This window comes from Grampus griseus (genome assembly GCF_964374135.1).
Source record: "Grampus griseus genome assembly, chromosome: 2".
Classification (NCBI taxonomy): Eukaryota; Metazoa; Chordata; class Mammalia; order Artiodactyla; family Delphinidae; genus Grampus; species Grampus griseus.
In genome coordinates this window covers 82,947,025-82,967,497 of record NC_139018.1, presented here as the reverse complement: position 1 = coordinate 82,967,497, position 20,473 = coordinate 82,947,025, and positions in this window count along the sequence as shown.

Below are 20,473 nucleotides of genomic sequence, written 5' to 3'. Positions count from 1 at the left end.
CATTGATTAGCTCTAGTATTTTTCAGGTAGCATCTTTAGGATTCTCTATGTATAGTATCATATCATCTGCAAACAGTGACAGCTTTACTTCTTCTTTTCCAATTTGGATTCCTTTTATTTCTTTTTCTTCTCTGATTGCTGTGGCTGAAACTTCCAGAACTATGTTGGATAATAGTGGTGAGAGTGGGCAACCTTGTCTTATTCCTGATCTTAGTGGAAATGCTTTCAGTTTTTCACCATTGAGAACGATGTTGGCTGTGGGTTTGTCATATATGGCCTTTATTATGTTGAGGTAAATTCCCTCTATGACTACTTTCTCGAGGGTTTTTATCATAAATGGCTGTTGAATTTTGTCAAAAGCTTTTTCTGCATCTATTGAGATGATCATATGGTTTTTCTCCTTCAGTTTTTTAATATGGCATATCACATTGATTGATTTGCGTATATTGAAGAATCCTTGCATTCCTGGAATAAACCCCACTTGATCATGGTGTATGATCCTTTTAATGTGCTGTTGGATTCTATTTGCTAGTATTTTGTTGAGGATTTTTGCATCTATGTTCATCAGTGATATTGGCCTGTAGTTTTCTTTTTTTGTGACATCTTTGTCTGGTTTTGGTATCAGGGTGATGGTGGCCTCATAGAATGAGTTTGGGAGTGTTCCTCCCTCTGCTATATTGTGGAAGAGTTTGAGAGGGATGGGTGTTAGCTCTTCTGTAAATATTTGATAGAATTCTCCTGTGAAGCCATCTGGTCCTGGGCTATTGTTTGCTGGAAGATTTTTAATTACAGTGTCAATTTCAGTGCTTGTGATTGGTCTTTTTATATTTTCTGTTTCTTCCTGGTTCAATCTCAGAAGGTTGTGCTTTTCTAAGAATTTGTCCATTTCTTCCCGGTTGTCCATTTTATTGGCATATACTTGCTTGTAGTAGTCTCTCATGATCCTTTGTATTTCTGCAGTATCAGTTGTTACTTCTCCTTTTTCATTTCTAATTCTGTTGATTTGAGTCGTCTTCCTTTTTTTCTTGATGAGTCTGGCTAATGGTTTATCAATTTTGTTTTTTCTTGATGAGTCTGGCTAATGGTTTATCAATTTTGTTTATCTCAAAAAACCAGTTTTTAGTTTTATTGATCTTTGCTATTGTTTCTTTCATTTCTTTTTCATTTATTTCTGATCTGATCTTTATAATTTCTTTCCTTCTACTAACTTTGAGGTTCTTTTGTTCTTCTTTCTCTAATTGCTTTATGTGTAAGGTTAGATGGTTTATTTGAGATGTTTCTTGAGGTAGGATTGTATTGCTATAAGCTTCCCTGTTAGAACTGCTTTTGCTACATGCCATAGGTTTTGGGTCATTGTGTTTTCATTGTCATTTGTTTCTCGGTATTTTTTAATTTCCTCTTTGATTTCTTCAGTTATCTCTTAGTTATTTAGTAGTGTATTGTTTAGCCTCCATGTATTTGTATTTTTTACAGATTTTTTCCTGTAATTGATATCTAGTCTCATAGCGTTTTGGTCAGAAAAGATACTTAATACGATTTCAATTTTCTTAAATTTACCAAGGCTTGATTTGTGACCCAATTTATTATCTGTCCTGGAGAATGTTCCATGAGCACTTGAGAAGAAAGTGTATTTTGTTGTTTTTGGATGGCATGTCCTATAAATATCGATTAAGTACATTTTGTTTAATGTGTCACTTAAAGCTTGTGTTTCCTTATTTATTTTCATTTTGATTGATCTGTCCATTGGTGAAAGTGGAGTGTTATAGTCCCCTGCTATGATTGTGTTACTGTCATCTTCCCCTTTTATGGCTGTCAGCATCTGCCTTACATGTTGAGGTGCTCCTATGTTGGTTGCATAAATATTTACAATTGTTATATGTTTTTCTTGGATTGATCCCTTGGTCATTATGTAGTGTCCTTCTTTGTCTCTTCTAATAGTCTTTAATTTAAAGCCTATCTTGTCTGATATGAGAATTGCTACTCCAGCTTTCTTTTGATTTCCTTTTGCACGGAATATCTTTTTCCATCCCCTCACTTTCAGTCTGTACGTGTCCCTAGGTCTGAAGTGGGTCTCTTGTAGACAGCGTTTATATGGGTCTTGTTTTTGTATCCATTCAGCCAGTCTATGTCTTTTGGTTGGAGCACTTAATTCATTTACAGTTAAGGTAGTTAGCGACATGTATGTTCCTATTCCCATTTTCTTAATTGTTTTGGGTTTGTTATTATAGGTCTTTTCCTTCTCTTGTGTTTCCTGCCTAGAGAAGTTCCTTTAGCATTTGTTGTAAAGCTGGTTTGGTGGTGCTGAATTCTCTTAGCTTTTGCTTGTCTGTAAAGATTTTAATTTCTCTGTTGAATCTGAATGAGATCCTTGCCGGGTGGAGTAATCTTGGTTGTAGGTTTTTCCCTTTCATCACTTTAAATGTGTCCTGCCACTTCCTTCTAGCTTGCAGAGTTTCTGATGAAAGATCAGCTGTTAACCTTATGGGGATTCCATTGTATGTTATTTGTTGTTTTTCCCTTGCTGCTTTTAATACTTTTTCTTTGTATTTAATTTTTGATAGTTTGATTAATATGTGTCTTGGCATGTTTCTCCTTGGATTTATCCTGTATGAGACTCTCTGTGCTTCCTGGACTTGATTGACTATTTCCTTTCCCATATTAGGAAAGTTTTCAACTATAATCTCTTCAAATATTTTCTCAGTCCCTTTCTTTTTCTCTTCTTCTTCTGGGACCCCTATAATTCGAATGTTGGTACATTTAATGTTGTCCCAGAGGTCTCTGAGCCTGTCCTCAATTCTTTTCATTCTTTTTTCTTTATTCTGCTCTGCAATAGTTATTTCCACTATTTTATCCTCCAGGTCACTTATCCGTTCTTCTGCCTCAGTTATTCTGCTACTGATTCCTTCTAGAGAATTTTTTATTTCATTTATTGTGTTGTTCATCTTTGTTTGTTTGCTCTTTAGTTCTTCTAGGTCCTTGTTAAACATTTCTTGTCTTTTCTTCATTCTATTTCCAATATTTTGGATCATCTTTACTATCATTACTCTGAATTCTTTCTCAGGTAGACTGCCTGTTTCCTCTTCATTTGTTAGGTCTGGTGGGTTTTTACCTTGCTCCTTCATCTGCTTTGTGTTTCTCTGTGTTCTCATTTTGCTTAACTTATTGTGTTTGGAGTCTCCTTTTCGGAGGCTGCAAGTTTGTAGTTCCTGTTGTTTTTGGTGTCTGTCCCCAGTGGCTAAGGTTGGTTATGTGGGTTGTGTAGGCTTCCTCGTGGTGGGGACCAGAACCTGTGTTCTGGCGGATGAGGCTGGATCTTGTCTTTCTGGTGGGCAGGACTGCATCCTGTGGTGTGTTTTGGGGTGTCTGTGACCTTTTTATGATTTTAAGCAGCCTTTCTGCTAATGGGTGGGTTTGTGTTCCTGTCTTGCTAGTTGTATGGCATAGGGTGTCCAGCACTGTAACCTGCTGGTCATTGAACGGAGCTGCGTCTTAGCGTTGAGATGGAGATCTCTTGGAGAGCTTTCACTGTTCGATATTACGTGGAGCTGGGAGGTCTCTGGTTGACCAGTGTCTTGAACTAGGCTCTCCCACCTCAGAGGCACAGGCCTGATACCCAACCAGAGCACCAAGAACCTGTCAGCCGCATGTTTCAGAAGACAAAGGAGAAAAAAAGAAAAAAAGAAAGAAAAATAAATAAGTAAATAAAATAAATTTATTAAAATTTTAAAAATTATTTAAAATAAAAAATTTTTAAGTAATACAGAAAAGAAAGAAAATAAGAATGGAAGAAAGAAGAGAGCAACCGAAACAAAAATACAAATCCACCAATTATAACAAGCGTTAAAAACTAAAGTAAAAAAAAATGAGACAGAACGCTAGAACAAATGGTAAAAGCAAAGCTATACAGACAAAATCATACAAAGAAGCATACCCATACACACTCACAAAAAGAGAAAAAGAAAAAAATATATATATATATTTTGGAAAGTCTAAGGTCTTCTGCCAGCATTCAGTAGGTGTTCTGTAGGAGTTGTTCCACATGTAGATGTATTTCTGATGTATTTGCGGGGAGGAAGGTGATCTCCTCGTCTTACTCCTCTGCCATCTTGAAGGTGTCTCCCTGTGAGTTTTTCTTTTATTTTTTTGTTTGTTTAATTTTTTTAGATTCCACATAAGGGTGAAATCATACGCTATTTGTCTTTCTCCTTCTGACTTATCTCACTTAGCATAATACCTTCAAGGTTCATCCATGTTTTTGCAAATGACAGGATTTCATTCTTATTTCTATGGCTGAGTTATCTGGAATTTAAAATGGAGATAACGCTTCCCAGAAATGTTTAAAACCTCTAGAGCTGAATTGTTCCTGGAAGACAGAGGTAAAAAGACAATATTTCAGAAGAATTGATATATCTTGATTAGAAACTAAGTATGTAAACCGACTACTGCCCCACTCTGTAGGTGCTTCCCAATACACATTCCATATGCATCTAAGCTTTCTTGCTCCATCTCAAGGAACATCTACATTTTGTAGCCCTTGGATTGAACTGCCATCACCCTCTTGCCTAAGCCACCACTCCAGTTCCAAACTCAGTCCCCAAATTCTTAGTCCATAAATCTGACATAAATCCTTTTGGTAAGAGAGAATCTTTGAGATGTTTCTTTTGTTGGTTCCAAGCTGTGGCACTGACATGTGTCTGAGGCCTCCTATGATATGTATTTGTCCATGCAGGTCAGACTGTTTAAAGTGAGAATTATTCTGGATAATTTAGACCATATGGTCACATCCCACTCTTTTCATCATTGAAACTCAGCATGCATCTACCTACGGGCAGAGCTTTATTCTCACCACAGGACAGCCAGCTCCTCTGCCTGCATCTGAGCTGACTTGGACCTCTTGCTGGTTCTGAATGCTTGAGGAGCTTGACTTCAGCCTCTTGAAACCTTCTTGTGCTGGTCATCTCCTCCTCCTGAACCCTGGAGCACTCAAATATTTAGATGCCAGAAAGGTAAGGAGGAAGCAGCAAGGAGGACTGAGAAGGATCAACCAACTGAAGTAGGATGACAATAACCCTGAAGGGTGTGGTTTCCAGGAGGCCAAGTAAAAAAAATATATCAAGGATGAGGGAGGGGCCAATGATACCAAATATCATTAGTGGATGAAGTAGATGAAAGCTAAAAATTGGTCATTGGATTTGGCAGTGTTGATTAGGTTAGTTTTGTGCATGAATTTCCTTCTCTCTAGTTCTTGTAAAATCGCTATGAAGGTAACTATTTTGCTTTTTCCTTTTTTTTTGCAAACAACCTAAGATTCAGGATACATCACCTGTGCAGATTCACAGATAGAAAGTAGCAGAATTGAGGCTTGAACCTAGGTTTTCTGACCCTAAATCCAGTTATCTCTGATGTCAGATATTTACATTTCTGTTTTACTTTCAATTATAAATTTTCTTCTCCTAGGAACTCACATTTACATTGTGGATGCAACATTTGGCTCCACCTTTATGGACTTTAAGTATTAGGAATTTGGTAGGATAATATTTTTAGGAAACACCTATCCTCTCTGGAAGAAATCTAGACCTGAGCATTGTCGCCTTTAACACTAGTCCTCTCAACATCCCTCAATATTCTGTGGAAAGTAGAATGGGAAGAGGAAAATATTAAGAGAGAGAGTAGTCCCATGCATCCTCACCTAAATCCATTTCCCGGAGGCAGTTAGCTCCCTCCCCCGCAGAGACTTCTGAGAAGGTCAACATGTATTGGCAATGGCCATTCAGTGTTCTAGGCAACGCCACAGGCAGCCAGTAATTCTGGGACCAAAGAACTCAAAGATTCTTGAAGAAATGAGACCTGGGTATAGTGTCTGGTTTTACTGTTTCTATTTTGCTGTAAGCAAGCACATGTATGCAAACTATATCAGAGTCATCTCAACTCTATCGACTGCCTCCTTAGCTTGATATTGCAAAGACTTTGGGTGAGCATCTGTGCACAGCATTAAACTACTGGAGTTCAGGCACTAGCATCAAGTGGTTCTTTTGCAACTCAGTGATGAATGCCATGAAAATGGAAAACTACAATTGGAATGTGCTTCTGGCTTTGGAACAACGTGAGTAGGACTTCTATGATAAGAGACTAATGAATATTTTTGTCTGTTCATGGACCCAGATGGTTGGGTAGACTGAGAAATGCCATAGATATTAATTACTTGAGGATAGGAGAAGTACAAGAGAGAGACTGATTTGACTGACTTATTGTTCTCCAATTACTTTTGTCCAACATAGGGATTTCTAATTGATCATTTTTCTCACTGAAAAAACAAATCAATAGTAATAGTAGAGATATGGTAATGGTACAAAATGACAGAAAAAAACAACTTGCAGGTAATTGGAATATGCATGAAAGTGGCTTGCTTCTCACAGTTATCAAATTCACAATTACCCACCAAATAATTTCAGATCTGATGTCTTCTTTGTGCATTTTCTTTGCTTTTCCACAAGCCACAAAAGACAGCTGTCGTCATGAGCTTTATCAAAACCTGAAAAAAGTCATACTCAAAGTTTGGCACCATAGACATCAACAGTAACTTTTAGGATATTCAAGACTGGAAAGAATCTCTTAAAACTTAACTTCATTTTGAGACATAAGGTAGCAAAATTCTAGAATTGGAAAATTCTAACAGAGAGTTTACCAAAAACCCAGTGTTAATTAAAACAACCCAAGTCGTGAGCCGCTTCTAAGTTTTACAGGGTTGTTTTGAATAGTTTAAAAGTAGAGACTTATGCTAAGTCGAAGTGCCTGGTCCATCCTGAGTCCTGTTAGTGTCCAAAACAGCCACAAAAATGCTGAAGAGAGTCCATGGCCTTGAATTCAGAGCCTCCATGACTGTGCCTATTGTTTGTGAATGTGGTTGGAAACTAGAGTGCAAACCTCAAAGGAATGAAACCTGCCTGATAAAGAAAGTAGCTTCTGGAATGGTAGGGGCCCAAACAGATTCTAGAAGGCTGAAAAGGCTCCAGAATGTAAAGTTTATGGATGGATATTAGGCAGTTTATCTGCTAGTACTTGACGTATTGGGCCAGGGTAAGTGGGGCAGGATGTAATGGCATCAGCTCAAGTAGAACCAGGAATTCATCCACCATCCTGCCATTAAGTAGCTGCACATCATCTTGGCTCACTCTGAATCTCAGTAGTTCTGTTTCCTTTTTGGTCAAATGCGGGGAGAATGATTGTCACTGCCTCTCCCAGGATTAATGAAGTGGTATCCACAAAAAGCATTGTATTCTTAGGAAAGAATGCTCTGTGGCAAGATGTTAGAGGGCAGTAACGTTAAGCATGTTTAAAACATGTGCCTGCTGTTACCAAATGGATGCCACGGCTGAACAGTCTTGTCTGTCAAATATAAACCAATGCATATGGAACTGCTTATGGGTAACAGATGACAGGCTGAGTAAGTGAAAGAGTTGATCATTATAAAGAAGGTAGTTCATGCTTAAAAACATGCCTTATGCCTGCTATTTCAGCCTCAATACACTGAGGACATATTTGAGAAATCCCACTTAGATAATCACTGGCCATTGGTGGCGGAAATTAGAAATGGAGAAAAGGATTGGGTCACTGAGTCTGTTTCCTGGGAGACAATATGGAAGAAGCAATCCCAGCAACAAGGCCTGCATGCTCCTGCTGAATGTTAACTCAGCTTCACAAACTTCCCTCTGCAGCTGTGGCTGTGATAAATGCCAGACTGAGTCCAGGAGGGCTGCCCCTGAACTAACCCGTCATGGTTGCCTGAAATCTTTTGTACAAGGACCACGTTGGAAACTTCCAGGACCCATAAGTAGGTAGCAAGGCTCTGTATTCAGAGTGGCACCTGTGACTATTCCACCTTGCTTGTGCTACTTATTCACACATTTCCATTCATCAGGCAAATAATATGCTAGCTGATTCCTAAAGAGCATCTTTCCCAGTGTTTGGAGGTTCTAGGATTCATTTTATGAATAATTTGCTGAAATCAGATAACCTCATTCTCCTAACTTAAATCCTCTAGTGAATTCCCATTGCTCTTAGGAAAGAGATCCCATCTTTTTACCACGGCTTCCAAGGACCTGCCCGAGCTGGCCTCTAACCTCCTCTAGGACCAGCTATCTTGTTCGCCATGATGTGCTTCATGCTCATTCCCACCCTGAGCCTCTGCCCTTGCTGCCCCTTCTGGCTAAAGTGCTCTGTCCCAGTGCAGTAGGTACTCAATACATTGTCAAATGAGTGAATGCTATTACTATTCTTGTCTTTCTCCTCATTATCTCCTGTTTCCTCATTATAAACATTATTGACTTTGTGTCTGTTTTTCACACACTCTTTTGTAATCTATTGACCATTGAATAGAACAGTTTCATAGAAACATCTCTCACTTAAGTTAATTTCAGTGTGAATTTCTGTTATTACTGTCATTGCATATGGCCTGGACATGGGTTTTAGCATCCCAGGGCACTGTAGAGGAGAGAGGACGTCTGTTCAATAAACAAAGTGAAAGGTGCAGATCACACTGGCCATGGCCTTCTGCCGTATAAACTCAGAATATTTGAGACTTTATTAATCACAACCCCAGCCCATTCCATTCTATGTACCATTGAGGAAACTGAAGTCAAGACCTCAGTGAATCATGTCCTAGTCTGTTGGGCAATACCTTTATTTTGGGATTTGGGTTATTTGTAGATTGCCCTTTTTTGGTATAAACGAGGAGGACTATTTCCATTTTGCAGTAAAAAGCTACTGGCTATCTAGCCAGAAAGCAAATATTTTCACTTTGAATTTCTTTCTGGACATTTTTCCAACAGTGTTTGATTTGAAGCTGTGAAACACATTACTCTCCTTCCCTCCTCCCATCCCCCCCCCGCCATTTCCTTTTAGGTGGATCAAAACTAATGCTTTAAAGAATAAAGCCAGTATTCTTTGATTGCTTCTTTACCATATGAAAGGATCAGAGAGGCTGAAATAAATGCCTGTTTGGTCCCAAAATGCTGCAATACCAGCCGACCAGGTATTCCAGAATATCTTGCCTTAGGCCAGCCTGCCCAGAGACTGGCATTGAAGTATGTCTGGGCTTTGGTATTTTCTGTGTAGCTTAGAATGCTGTCTTTGGGCACATTTATTAGGCTACATAAGAAATATTGTACAATCTGCATAGTGATGAGGTTATGTATGTCTTAGACATGCTCTCCAGTCATAGAATATTCCTTTTACAGACCTTTGGATCCCTTAGGTTGTTTTTAAACTTAATTTTAATTTTCTATTTTTCCATCTGGATGCACTCTCCACTCTCCGTTAATTTTACTAAAAATTTCCAGCTTGTTTGTTTCTGTATCCATTGAAAACCTTACCTCCAAACCTATGCCCTTTACATAATAACAAACACAGCACTCACCCCCAAACAAATTTTAAAAACCTTGAATTTAAGAGTTTAATTTCATTTCCAGCTGTAATTTACTATCTGTAGCCTGGCTGTCCTTTATTTTAGTCATTTCCACCACCGCTGCTTGGTTCAGCTCAAGGCACTCAATGCTGATTGACTCATTGTCTAGGTATTTAGTAGATTTGTATCTTTCCTTTTTATTTTGGTGACATTGCTTAGGTATGCCCTGCCATTCTTGACATAGCTGATAATGGGAAGACTTTGAAAGACATTTTTCTTACTCATTAATAACAGCAAGTGACAGCAGTTGAGAAAGAAAGAAAAAAAGAAAGAAAAATTAAAAAAAGAAAGAAATAAAAATAATTTCAAAAAGAATCAGCATGAACAAAACAGCAATAAATTGCAAATTTTCAGAAATAGCTTGAGTGTTAATATTTCAGATTCCTCAGAAGTAGGTGAACTATTTTCTTCTGATTGTTCCATAGCATTCTTTAAGTAGAAGAGGAAGGATGCTTTACAGAGGTGAATAAAATGCATTGCTCTATTATTATGGAGGGCTGACTCAAACTTTCAAATATTTTGAGTGGTAGGAAAAGAATAAACACAAGACAATTTTGTTTTATGAGTTTAAAAAATCTTTAAACCCCAGGGAAAGAGCCAAGTGGACCAAACCTGCTTTATCCCTCCTGGACCCATAATATACCTTGGCAAATTAAAGGCTTTGAGAAGTTCTGTAGTAAGGAATCTTATTTAATTTGGTATTTCCTGCATTTAGTAGAGCATGGAAAGAATGAGAATTAAAAGCTTATAGAAAGGTTCTGATCATTCTAGAAGTAGAGGGTAGGTGTTTTGGGGGCAGCATCTCTGATGTATGATCAGCTGGAGAGACAGAATAAGGAGAAGCAGCAGAGTTCCATGGCCACTGGCTGGAACCTTGGGATGAAAAGCCCAAGATGTGGTCTTGAGTGGTGAGCCTCTGCCCACAGCAAGGGCAAGACTGAGAGGAAGAAAAGGAGCTGAGAGGAACCATAAGACCTTGAGCAGACACTCAGAAACCCTCATCCTTCAGGTTAGCCAGGCGTTTCTAACTTAGTTGGATATTTGAATCATATAGTTGTTTTATCTTGCCTTGAAGACAATTGAGTAAGTTTCTCTTTTCCAACATACGTGGAGAAAAACAACCTTCCTGAGTCATTAATTTAATAATTACTCAGTGTATCCCTGGTGAGTATTCATAATCATATTTTAAAAAAAGGTTCAAATTATTTGTCATTGTTTTTAGTTAAAGCCACATCAGTTAGATTTCCTATGAATTATACACACACACACGCACACACACATTATCTGTTTTTCATTCTGTGGTGACATGTAATGAAAGGTTATTGTGAGTTTGGTCTGCATAAGACATCTGTCCTGCAGGTGCTCCAGAATTGTATTAAATGCTCTACACATTAATGTTGACTTATAGGAGTCTGAAGCTCTCACCCCAACCCCAAGCCCTTTTACTCCTCATTCCTCTTCGATTTACTTTCAAACTGAGTGAATAAGGGACAATATGAACACCACATGTAAAATGCCCACTAAGTTTTCTTTTCTTTTTTTCTTTTCGTACATAAAAACAATGGGGGAAAGCCAATGTAGGGATCCTGGGGCCAACCATTGGTTTATTTTGAAGCTTACCAGGGACACCAGGGAAATTTGCCAATACATGGATCATGTTTGAAAAGTCAGCTCAAAGAAAGAAATACGGAGTGTCAGGGCCTGGCATCTCTTGGGTTTGCATGTCCAAAGTGCAGTGTCCGAAGCACTTTTCATTCCTGGTCCATGTTGCATTTTGTGTCACTCTTTTCTTCCCAAAAGACCTCGTAATGGAAAGGCATATGCTCTGTGTAAACAAAGATGTAAGCTATCATCACATTTAAAAAATAGAATTGTCAGCTAGCCTTGGATTTAGATTTCATTTGGGGTTCGTTGATCCCTGGAAAGCTTGAAATCCCTGGTAGTGAAGTATTTCATCTCCTTTACCCTTTCTAAGGATATCCTCTAATTTCATTTAACTTCGAATTATTTTTTCCTTAATTTTCCAGGGTCCCCAAAGGGATAATTGTCTATAACTTTACCCTTCTTGAAGGCAATGAGGGAAAGGTCCAAAAGGACTCTCTAGTGAGACTGGGTATGAGAAATGAACTAATACACTAGTGGCCTAGACTTTGTATCTGCTAAGACATTATGCTTTTCAAGATAGTGCAGGGACTCATGGCAAACCTGTGATCTTCTGAAGTTCCAAATGGAGGCATGGAGTGCTCTCGATGGCAGTGTTTCACGGGGAGTGTGATTGATGTTCGTACTCCAAACTCAAAACCTAGCAAAGAATTTAAGTGTGATAAGATGGAGAAAAAAATCTGCTCCTTGATCATCTGTGATTTTCTGCCCTTCTCCATGAATGAGTCGACCCACTTCATTTGGCCTTCCACTGCCACATCTCCCTTCTGTTTCTGCCCTTCAAAGATTCTGGGAATTTTCTAAGTCTGGTAAAAAGGGTGGATGCTACTTAGGCTTCTCACTTTGATTCTTGTCATAACATTCCCCAAGATTTCCAAAAGGCCAACACCTTGAAAAAGTATGTCAAACGACTTAGTGTTTGTTTTTTGAATGTTTTAAATGCTGGACGCAGCTTTGGTTGGTTCTGGGTGTGCGCTTAGCATTTAATTGGAAATCAGTGCAGTGATTCTTTCTCACTTTGTTTTCTAGGAGAAGATTTAGTATTAGACAACTACGTCTGTGGTGCTGGGGTGACTTTCCAAAAGGGAACATATAGCCAAGCTTTTGTTTCTGCTTAAATACCAAGGCAAAGCTTGGCCTCATACAAATGAGTTGTGACAAGTCCATTTCTGGCTGTGTATTTGGATACCAGAATACCATTTCCCCTTGTATTTCATGATTCTGTCACTCCAGGGTTGTAGTCACTCATTCTATTACCATCTTAGATTTCAGTTTCCATAATGGGCCCATCTGAATTCCAGAATTAAATTTCTTTTTCCTGGGAAGAAAATACAAAATCATTTGCTTGACCCCTTGAGTTGTCAATTCATCAGTAGGCCAGGCTCTGTGCTTTGGGGCAGTTCAACAAATCATTTTGCCACTGACCACAGAGTTGGATGGAATGATCCCTTTCTGCACAGAGCACAGGGGATGGTCCAAGTAGGGGCATATGGGGAATGATTTCTCCTGCCATCTGCGTTTTGCATAGGATCATGTAACCACCAGACCAGCAGGGCCACTCATTCACCCTGTCAACTCCAAATAGAGCAGATTTCAGAAAACAAAAATGTAACTAAATTCAAAAAAAGAAATGGCTATGTTTTCTCGTATCTTCACATCCTTGGATCTTAGGCGTTAAAATATTTCTCCTCTTTTTTAAGTCAAAAACCTCCTAAGATCTTTTCACTTAAAAAATTTCCAAAGCTCCCAGTGTGGCAGCAGAGTCTCCTTATATGTTGTTTCTTTGTTTAAGAATTAAAAAAATTTTCTCCCTACCCAGTTCAAACTCTTTACTGTGTTAAGCTTGTGTTATTACCCTTTTCACTAGGGTTTATTTAAATCAATCCTTAAAGATTTGGAATAAAATTAATTAATATATGTATATATGTTAAAGGTCACATCTATATAAAATTTTTTGGACTGTTTTGACTAAATATATGAAACTAGTAAATGGAATGAAAGTTTGGAACTCAACAACCAGTTATTTGTGGATGTATACCTTGTTCAATAAAGTGGGTGAAACCTCCACTTTTCTGTTAGCTATTCATGTCCTATAGATAAGTAAACACAGGACTTAGGAGGAAATTCAACTGAGAATAGTTATGCATTTTTTTTTTAATGACTAAGAAACATGGTATGGTGAGAATTTTTTGCTGTACTCGTTCTTATTTGTGTTTCTTTTTCTTCAGAATGCCCAACACATTACTCTGGTAGATACTCTATCCATTAATACTGCACTTGGTGTTTTAATTGATTACTTTAAAATTCATTCTCATTTTGTTTGTTACCAAGTCTAATCTCATACTGCTTGCCACATGACAGGCGAATAAATCAAGAAACGAGTTGTTAGGGCAAGGAGTAGCAACTTTTTTCAGAAAGCCAACAGACCAAGAAGATGGTGGACTCCTGTCCCAAAGAACCATCTTGCCTGAGTTAGAATTCAGGCTTCTTTTATAGTAAAATCAAACATTTCCTGGTTCCAGTCAGCCTCCAGAGGGGATGTGTTAATTTCTTCCTTCCTGCAGTTATTGACAGGTGGGCCTGGTCAGGAAGATTCCTGTGAGCTAAACAAAGGTATTTTAGCTTACTGCTCATTGCCTGGGAGGCATGGTTCCCAGAGATGGGCCATTATGTATAATTTAAGCTTATAGGCAACATCCCTTTAGTGATTAACTTGTAGTAGAATACAAAGATTCTTCCCTACTGCACTTGTGTTTTAATTGATTCCTTTGAAATTAATTCTCATTTTGTGACAATGCTGCCTTCCACTGGTGGTGGCTGACATTGTGGGAAGAATGAATTGTGCATCTAGTCTGTAGTTTATACCTTCACGCACTCCAATGAGTCAAAGTATAGAAGAGTGATAGGAAACAAGAGTGAGTGAGGAAGATTAGCAGAAAGTTACTGCCTGCTGCTTCCTCTGTAGAGTGTCACATTGGTGGCCTTTCTGGCCAGGGATTTTAAGTGATGCTCCATTTGTCAGGGTGGAAAACTTCAGAATAAGCATCCCTTCAGAAATCCTAGAACAACAGCATCTCTTTTACTTGCTATTTCCTTTAGGAAGTTCTGGAAGAGAGGATAGGAGAGCATGCTGATTTTGAAGAGGAAAAGAAAGGCAGTCTTTTTTTTTTTTAATTTATTTTATTGAAGTATATTTGTGTTAATTTCTGCTGTATAGCAAAGTGATTCAGTTATACATACATATACATTGTTTTTCATATTCTTTTCCGTCATGGTTTATCAGAGGATATTGAATATAGTTCCCTGTGCTATATAGTGGGACCTTATTGTTTATCCATCCTGTATATAATAGTTTGCATCTGCTAATCCCAAGCTCCCAATCCATCCCTCCAAATGGCATTATTTCATTCTTTTTTTTATGGCATTCCGTTGTATATATGTACCACATCTTCTTTATCCATTCATCTGACAATGGGCATTTAGGTTTTTTCCAGGTTTTGGCTATTGTGAACAGTGCTGCTATGAACATAGAGGTGCATGTGTCTTTTTGAATTATAGTTTTGTCCAGATATACGCCCAGGAGTGAGATTGCTGGATCATATGGCAACTCCTTTGAGGGCCCTGCATATTGTTTTACATAGTAGAAAGCCAGTCTTTTTACCAGCACCCCAGGAACCAAATGTAGTCTGTACCCTGTAATCTCAGGGGTCTCAGCAACCATGTGCTTCATAATATTAAGGACTTTGTGAGTCACAAAAGTTAAAGCCAGCTCTATAGTCAGTGTGCATCCATGGAGTATAAGACTCTTGGGGGAAGAACTTGTGCTTTGTTACCTCTAAATCCTGCAAGGTGCTTAATAGTGAAATAATGACAATGCTAGTAATACCAGCAGCGAGCAATCATTGAATGGTCACTCTAAACCAGGCAATATACTGAGCACTTTATAGGTATTACCTTGCTTCATCTTGATTATGATTCTATATTGTAATTAGTATTCCCACCCTATATATAAGGAAATTGAGGCTTAAACTCAATAACTTGCCCAAAGTCACACAACTGGTGAAATGGGTCAGATGGTAGTTCCAAAAAGATATGTCCAAGTCCTAATCCCCAGTTACTTGTGAATGTGAACTTATTCAGAAATAGGGTCTTCATAGATGTAATTAAGTCATGGATCTTGAGATGAGATCATCCTGGGTTTAGGATGGGCCCTAAATCCAATAACTGTCCTCCCTATAGAAGAAAGGAGAGGGAGATTGGTGCCTCACACAGAGAAGGCCATATGAAGATGGAAGCAGAGATGGGAGTGATGCATCTACAAGATAAGAGACATCAGAGGTTGTTGGCTATCACCAGAAGCTGAGAGAGGGACATGAAATGGATTCACCCTCAGAGCCTCCAGAAGCAAGCAACCCTGCCAACACCTTGATTTCAGTTTCTGGCTTCTAGAACTGTGAGAAAATAATTTATGTTATTTTAAACCATCCCATTTGTGGTAATTTGTTACAGCAACCCTTGGAAACTAATACAGCTAGCAAGTGATGGAACCAACATTCAGAACCAAACACCAGGGACTTCCCTGGTGATGCAGTGGTTAAGAATCCACCTGCCAATGCAGGGGACACTGGTTCGATCCCTGGGAAGATCCCACATGCCACGGAGCAAGTAAGCCTGAGTGCCACAACTACTGAGCCTGCGCTCTAGAGCCCAAGCTCCGCAGCAAGAGAAGCCACCACAATATGAAGCCCGTGCACCGCAACGAAGAGTAGCCCCTACTCGCTGCAACTAGAGAAAGCCCGCGCACAGCAATGAAGACCCAACGCAGCCAAAAATAAATAAATATTTAATTTAAAAAAATCAAAGCCCATGTTTTGATCCCTATTCTTTATACTTTCCCCATATTGAATATAAATATTTATATGGGTTTAAATTTATCTGAAAAAAGCAGATGGATGAATTTTGTTTCTTCTCATTTCTCTGGAAAAATGTTAGTGAAAGAATATATGTGGAATAAGAATGGCTGTGTTGTTTGGTGACAGCCATTTGGAACAACTATGAGCATGCTCCCATAACGTCTCCCTTAAGTTCACATAAATAGCAGTTCATTGTAATCCCAGAGATTTAGTATTTTAGATTCTTCGATCAGATGTATGCTAAAAAAATCTCCTAAAGTGATAAGGGCATAAATTTAATGAATGCATCTTCAAGCCTCCTAGCCCAGTTAGCCCACTGAGTCAGTTCCAACGCAGAAAACTCCCCCAAAATAGCTCTCCAGGAGCATCCCTCTTCACTTATTTTCGTATTTTTTCTTCAGTAGAGATGATTATCTTAGTTTATAAGCTTCTCATTTTAATTGTGCTTGTGGTTTACCTGCATAAATGTAAAGGAGTGGGGAAAGTTAAGGGTGAGTGAGCTTGTAGAGAAAATAGGTATTATTATCTAGGACAAGAGGGCAGGTGTGAGAGGAGAAAGAATTACAGGAAAATGACTGAAGAAAAAATACAAGATTATGCTTGTGTGCACATTTGAATAAAATAGTTGATTTGTAATTTTTCTGCTATCAATGATTAAAAGAGTGGCTTTTAAAGGACTTATAGCGGAGGCCTGTATTGCTCTCTTTTTCAGTTCTCATTAGATTTTGGTATTGGTAAGAAGCCTACTTTTCCTATTCGCTTTGTCAACACCATCCAATGGCTGCAAATGTCAAACAGAAAGGTCACTCCACAAGTCTCTAACCCACGAGGGTGCTGGCGACACCTCACCCCAATGAAGACTCTCCAATCTCATTCTGCTCAAACCAGTGGCTTTTCCAGAGTAGCCTTATTGAAATGGCAGCACATTTGTGTGGATATTTCCCCAAAAACCGTTTTCTATCCTTCTTGTAAGACTTATTCCTCATTGGAGCATCCTAAGTTTGGCATTATTATCCCTTATCATCTTTCAGATGAAGAGTTGAGGCACAGGGAAGTTGAGTGGCCTGTCCTGGAGGACACAGTTCTCAAAGAACCCTGGGATGTCTGGGGCTATTTCTTGATCTTTTCCTAAGTGGATGAGTATTTGGGAGTTGAGAGTCTCTGCTTCACCACCCCGCAGACCATTCCAGGCCAGTCTAAGTCTGGTGCTATTGCTGACAACTAGCTGTAGAGATACTTTAAGACTTGGATGCGACAGTAGACTAAAAGCACAGGGAAGGAAAATGGATTAAACATCCATTTTATTCCAGGAGAGTTATATGTGCCTAGTTATAGAAAATGCCCTGGAGCTGCCAAGGTTTAGTTTTTTCCCCTCATCTCCTTGGGGGCAGATAAACTAGAGATTTTTTTTTTTTTTAATACTGTTGACATCGTTAAATTCTAAACCTCCCTTTGCTCATACCAGCAAATTTCCAATAGCTAAATATGAGCAATTTAGGCCTAGGTTCATGAGACAAAGTGAATCCACTAACATACAGTTGCCCATTTTCCCAGCTGTTAAAGTGCAGATTTCCAGGAACTAAATTAAAATTGAAGATTGCCAGCAACTACGTCCAACCAACTGTGTCTTGGTACTTGAACTTAAGGAGTATGTGGTTAAAAAACTGTAGGAATATTTTTTTTTATCCTTGCAGAGAAGTGCCTCTTGAGAGTTATAGATAAAATACTTTATTCCATGATAATTACCTTACTCTTTGTCTTTCTATTTTAATATCATTTTCTGCAATGAAGAACTGTCATCTTAAATCTACATAAAATTCTTTGGCGTTTATAAACACATAAAAGCCTAAGAAAGAGAATAAAAATTACTTGTAACCCCACCATTCAAACAATAACAATTGGTAGAATTGTGAAGCATAGCCTTCTAGTTAGTTGTGTATTTGTGTGTGTGTACGTGATTGCGTGTGCATGTGTGTGTGTGAGATTTTACAAAATCAAAACCACAGTATTTTAAAATGTGCTTTTTACACTCAGCCATATATTATGAATATTTTTACATATTATTATTCTGTGGCATCATTTTAAGTGGCTTTATAATATTTACTTAATTCTAATTATTGTTTTTTATTTTTTGAAGTATAAATAACGTGATTAATACCCACTACATAAATCTTGAAAAATGTCTTTAAATAATTTTCGTAGAGGATTTTATAATTAAAAGAGTATGCATGTTTTTAGGGCTTTGGATACATCTTGTCATTCTATCTTACTAGAAAGTAGGAAACATTTATATGTTTCACCAGTAGTGAATTGATGCCCGCATTTTCCTGCGCCTCAGTGAGAATATTTTGTTTCAGTCATTGCCAATTTGGTTGGCAAAATAGTGTTTTATTGTTTAAATTTATACCTATTATTAGAAACAATAAGAATTCATCTGTTATCCAGTCTTTTCTTTTCTTTTCTGAATTGTCTGTTTATTACATTGAACATATTTTTAGGTCTTTATTTTTGTTGTATTTGTTGCTGATTTTGAAGTGTTCTATAATTAAGTAAAATCTTTTTCTGCCATGAATTACTCTTTGCGTGTATATGAATTTTCCATTTGTTTTTAATTTTGTGGATGGCATTTTTGACAATCATTAGTTTGCCTTATAGTTTAAATCTGTTAGTATTGTCTTTTATTGATTCTACCCCTAAATATTTGCTTAGTCAGAACTTCCATGTCTCAGATCAGTTAAAAGCTGATATTTTCTACTGGAGTTTTTAAATGGTGCTATTATTTATATTTAGTTATATTTAGTTCCTAAGTGTGTGTGGAATTTAATTTGGTGTGTGTTATGAGGGAAGAAGTTAACATTCTCCTTTATATCTATCTGAGTACCTAAATAATATTTCTCTAGATACTCTTTATATACCATATTTTATATGAACTTGCCTTTGTTTCTGAACTTTAAATTTTGTTCTCTTTATCTGTGTATTCCTAGCTTTCCACCACACTTTTAATATTGTTTTATAATATGGTTTAATAACTTGAATGAATTCCCTCTTCTTATTACTTCCATCTTTATCTTATTATTTAAAACTTTTTTCTTGGCTATTTTAATAGATCATTCTCCCAGGCAAATTTTAGAATAATTTTGTCCAATGAAATATAAAAGAAACAATGTTCCATTGGTATTTTGACTGAAATTGCGATTGCATTTAATGGGTTAAATTAACCTTGGGTGATCTGACATCTTTTCAGTATTTGCTCTTATTCAGACATGCTCTTTATTTGGGAAGTGTCCTTCTTCTATGGACATTTCCTGAGGTCATAGCAGATATTTCCAATTTTCCACAGGGTGTAGACATCAAATGTTACATATTTACCCCATAATTTGACTTGGAAGCTGCCTAAACATGGGCAGTATGCAGTGGTCTGGCCAGTGAGCAAAGGCAAAGCAAGCCAGCCAAGCATACACGGCTTTTCTTTCAAGCAAGGGACTTGAATTTGATTAAGCAAGGAAGAGGAGGAGTTCAATCAAGAGCAGGAGAGAGCAGGTGATTTTTCGTCCCTTCTTTAGTTGGTGGAGAGAGAAATTACCATAGAGTAGGAGGTAAATTTCCCAGAATCATGAGTAGTAGTATTTGTATCATAAAGACCACCGGAGGTGACAAAGCCTGTTGCAGAGCTGAGCTTACCTCCCAAGGTAACCAGCATTCTGCTGTCAAAGATGGAAGTGGGCTGTGAGCTGAGCCTGAAGACTCAGGTCCTCGCAGACCCCTTCCCTGGCCCCTCTTGCTCTCCCCCTTTACTCAAGTCTGTCTTCCAGCGTGCGGCTAGGAGGATGATGAAGGTGGATGCACTTTGATCTGTGATTTTGACTATCACAAACTTGTTATTAACCTTATTCCTAATTAATGATGAACTCATCCAGTAAGAGAATTGTACAAAGGGTGCTTAGGAATGGGGTTACCTAAAACACTTGACATTAAAATATACAATTTGTTACTTCACTGATCTGTGTTGATCTCCATTTCAATCCCTGGCCTTACCACCTCAGCTCTGCCACCCCTGCCCCAAACAGGGCAGGTGCCATGGTTCTCCTCTGGCTACTTTCCAACTAACTAATGGCACAGTAATTTTTATCATGTATGAAACTACTGTTTAGAAAATAGATATTAACTTCTTCTGCTATTTAGTGGAAGCTATAAACACATTCTTAAGTTATTGTAAGACTTCTCCCCCTTCCATCCATCCCTCCTGCCATCTGAAGCCTTAGGTTTTTGTAGCCCCTCATTTTCTTCTCCACTGAATTGCCCTCTTGAGGGGATGTCCAGAACACCACTCTGTGTGTTCGCTACTGTCCCTGAGTCATTCACTCCTGACTGTTTTTCCTGGAAGAAAGGTGCAACTGTTATTTTACCACCTGGCTTCTTAAAGGGGAAGGAACCT